This window comes from Aquarana catesbeiana, linkage group LG13 (genome assembly GCF_042186555.1).
Source record: "Aquarana catesbeiana isolate 2022-GZ linkage group LG13, ASM4218655v1, whole genome shotgun sequence".
In the NCBI taxonomy this organism is placed as follows: domain Eukaryota; kingdom Metazoa; phylum Chordata; class Amphibia; order Anura; family Ranidae; genus Aquarana; species Aquarana catesbeiana.
The window spans coordinates 229,097,733-229,102,229 of record NC_133336.1 but is presented as its reverse complement, the minus strand read 5'-3'; the positions used below and the strand labels follow the sequence as shown (position 1 = coordinate 229,102,229).

Below are 4,497 nucleotides of genomic sequence, written 5' to 3'. Positions count from 1 at the left end.
GCAGAGGACAAAATTCAAGAGTAACCCGAGGGCGGGGGAGGGGGGGGCTAACTCATGACAGAGTCATCCACATCCTCTATTCCAGGATCCAACTGAATCAGGGCAGAACAAAACAATTAAAAAAAAATTAAAATAGTAACACTTAAAATATAAAATGCTATACAGGAATGGTTTTTTTTTCCTTTTTTTGTGTATTTTATTGTGTGTTATACAAAAAAATAAAATGCATAAGGAATAAGGTAAAAACACAAATATATTCTTTTGTGCTTTATTTCCATATTTTTTGTCATTTATTTGTATATTTAAAAAACCCAAATATTAGGAATAAGGAAAAACAATATTTGTGTACTTCATATTTAGTATTTTTGCCTCTATTTTTTTTTTTTAACAAAAAAAAAAAAAAGCAAGAAAAGAGTACATAAAAATAGTTAAGAGCCATTTAAAGTCTATGTAAACCCCTAACAATGAGCTTTTCCAATTTACTCTATTTTGTTCTGTTAAATATACCATTAGAAGTGTTTTGTTATATCTGTTGGAGCTTTTCTTTGCCTTGTGTGCACTCAGTGGTATTATCGCAAAATGTTTTAATTCAGCCCTCCCAGTTTTTATCTTGTATTACGAACCAATTCTGCCCGATGTTGTAGACATGAAAAAAAGGGGGGGGGGGGCAGGGGGTGTTCTGTGTTCTTTAGTTTAGCAAAAGATAACTAGGCAGGGCTGACACCATTGTGTACCGTGTTTCCCTGAAAATAGGACCTACACCGAAAATAAGCCCTAGCGTTATTTTCCAGGACAGCTGCAATATAAGCCCTACCCCGAAAATAAGCCCTAGTTTAAAATGCTTGTAAAATCCTATAATCCAATCTATTACAGGATTATATAATGTACAATGTGAGTGTTTCTGTAATATAAGCTGACCTCCCGCTGCTCTCCTCCTCTTCTCCCAGCTGTCAGCCCCCCCCCCCCCCCCTACAGGGCACGGAGCGGGGAAGAGAGCTCCGGCGGGTCACAGAAGCTATAACGAAGGTATTTGGCACAATTTTATTAAAGAATCACACACATTGTACATTATATACTACTGTAACAGAGTGGATTATAGGATTTTACAAGCATTTTAATTCGGTTCACACTGGGGATTCCTGACGAAAGAGGGGGTGAGAAGACATCACATTACATGGTAAGACTGTAGTACGGGTCTATATTCATAATTGATTTACAAAGAACTTGGTATTATGAGTTATTAACTACCCTGTTTCCCCGAAAATAAGACCTAACGTGATTGTCGGTATTGGCTGCAATATAAGCCCTACCCCCCAAATAAGTCCTACCCTGTTTTCCCATAAATAAGCCCTACCCTGAAAATAAGACCTACAAGGAATTTAACTAGGGCTTATTTGGGGGGTAGGGCTTATATTGCAGCCATCACTGACAATCAGGCTAGGTCTTATTTTGGGGGAAACAGGGTATGATAGTTTTAAGGTGATTACTTCTATATATGTAAAATGTATGTTTCTGAGCTCACAGATGGTCACTCACAGATGGTCCCATTGCCTCGCGACCAGTATGGCTAGTCTTTTGTTAGTACCAGATAAAACCATTTTTTTCGCACCTTCTATCAAGCCTTTAAAAGGTTAGACAATAGAGAATTGCAGTGAACTTCTTCCAGGACATGGATGTGAATGTGCCTGGACTTTGAACAGACTGTCGGCTTCCAGAACTATCTGACGATTTCAGAAGTTGAGGGGTTCCCTGGATTGAATGCTGAATTTATCCTGTATTGTATCATCTGTAATACATCTTTAATCGAAGCTAAGTAAATCTCTTTTTATTACATTCTTTGTGTATTGTGTGTTTTAATCCTTGCATTTACTGACCACATATCTGAAAGGGTAAATATATGAATGAACCTATGAATAAATGTAACACAGGATTTAAGCCCTTATTACAAAGACCTACCCTGAAAATAAGCCCTACTGTGTCTTTTGTTGCCAAAATTAATATAAGACCCGGGCTTATTTTCGGAGAAACACAGTATGAGTTCAGGCCAGAAAAAATGTCAGCCCATAACAGTAAACAAAGAACTGAGAGCTTTTCTGGCCGATCACCTGGTATTTTTTAGTGCTTGCAGGGTATTTAAAGGAGCAAACACAGGGGGGGAGGGTGCAGGCTTTGCAGAGATTACTGTTATTTTTATTTTTATTTTGCCCAGACATACAATTTAAAACCAATTTAAAGTATACTAAACCAAGGAACACACATAATATATATTGCAAAAAAGATATATTGGATTATACAGTTGCAATAAAAAGTATGTGAACCCTTTTGGAATGATATGCACAAATTGGTTATAAAATGTGATCTGATCTTCATCTAAGTCACAACAATAGACAATCACAGTCTTCTTAAACTAATAACACACAAAGAATTAAATGTTACCATGTTTTTATTGAACACACCATGTAAACATTGACAGTGCAGGTGGAAAAAGTATGTGAACCCCTAGACTAATGAGATCTCCAAGAGCTAATTGGTGTTCATCAGTCCACAGTAAGACAAATTGTCTATAAATGGAGAAAGTTCAGCACTGCTGCTACTCTCCCTAGGAGTGGGTGTCCTGTAAAGATGACTGCAAGAGCACAGCGCAGACTGCTCAATGAGGTGAAGAAGAATCCTAGAGTGTCAGCTAAAGACTTACAAAAGTCTCTGGCATATGCTAACATCCCTGTTAGCGAATCTACGATAAGTAAAACACTGAACAAAAATGGATTTCATGGGAGGATACCACAGAGGAAGCCACTGCTGTCCAAAAAAACATTGCTGCACGTTTACAGTTTGCACAAGAGCACCTGAATGTTCCACAGCAGTACTGGCAAAATATTCTGTGGACAGATGAAACCAAAGTTGAGTTGTTTGGAAGAAACACACAACACTATGTGTGGAGAAAAAGAGGCACAGAACACCAACATCAAAACCTCATCCCAACTGTGAAGTATGGTGGTGGGAGCATCATGGTTTGGGGCTGCTTTGCTGCATCAGGGCCTGGACGGATTGCTATAATCAAAGGAAAAATTAATTCCCATGTTTATAAAGACATTTTGCAGGAGAACTTAAGGCCATCTGTCCACCAGCTGAAGCTGAACAGAAGATGGGTGTTGCAACAGGACAATGACTCAAAGCATAGAAGTAAATCAAAAACAGAATGGCTTAAACAGAAGAAAATACGCCTTCTGGAGTGGCTCAGTCAAAGTCCTGACCTCAACCCAATTGGGATGCTGTGGCATGACCTCAAGAAAGCGATTCACACCAGACATCCCAAGAATATTGCTGAACTGAAACAGTTCTGTAAAGAGGAATGGTCAAGAATTACTCCTGACCGTTGTGCACGTCTGATCTGCAACTACAGGAAACGTTTGGTTGAAGTTATTGCTGCCAAAGGAGGTTCAACCAGTTATTAAATCCAGAGGTTCACATACTTTTTCCACCTGCACTGTGAATGTTTACATGGTGTGTTCAATAAAAACATGGTAAGATTTAATTCTTTGTGTGTTATTAGTTTAGGCAGACTGTGATTGTCTATTGTTGTGACTTAGATGAAGATCAGATCACATTTTATGGCCAATTTGTGCAGAAATCCATATAATTCCAAAAGGGTTCACATACTTTTTATTGCAACTGTATATTGGATATGATATAATATATTAACATATTGGACTATATATTGGATATATATTGCATTAAGATATATTGCAGTTCACAAATCTTTAATTGCTGTAGCCACATTCATTGTCTTTTTTTTTAGGCTAAGAACATTTTCAGCAAGTAATTAAAATACCTGTTGATCCTGCCAGAAATGCAGTGACCTTGTCACTTCCTGTGAACTGTACTGGAATCACAAATAATGTTATCTTCATATCTTCTGTAAAAAAAAAAATCTCCCCTCCCATTTACTGAAGATGAAGAAGGGAAGACATTGTTTTAGTCCAAATCAAAAGAGCGTCCTGGGGTGACAATGCCGCTCCTCCTATAAATACCAGTGAGTGAGTGATTGTTGTCACCCTAGTACAGGAAGTATGTTATTGGTAGGACCACCAGGTGAAAATAAAAAAAAAAAGGGAAAAAAAATAAAAAGGTAAACTAAGGCTGGGTTAACACCTACAGTATGCGAATTGAATGCAGGTTTCCCCCCATCCAATTCGCATAGCGGGAGAATGTGATTGGCTCTCTACGGCTGTGGAGCGCATTGCACAGAAACGCTGTGCGTCTTTGGCTCTGTTTCAGGTCTGAATTCAGGCAAAGATTCATCCCTGAAACTGGGAATGGGGACGCACAGCGTTCCTGTCTGATTCGCGGCCGGTTTAGGTGTGAACCAAGTCTAATGCAGTCACCACATGTCAAGACTAAGACTGCAATATATTGGGGGAGACTTACTACAACTGGAGAGTGCAAAATCTGGTGCAGCTCCAGATAGAACCCAATCAGCTTCCAGGTTATATGGTC

At 38.7% G+C, this 4,497-nt stretch overlaps 1 protein-coding gene across 1 annotated transcript in view; it reads right to left on the bottom strand.

The window, feature by feature from the left end:
- The window catches only part of LOC141116684 (uncharacterized), a 218,410-nt gene that overhangs the window by 50,713 nt on the left and 163,200 nt on the right, over positions 1 to 4,497 (bottom strand). The window lies entirely within an intron of this gene.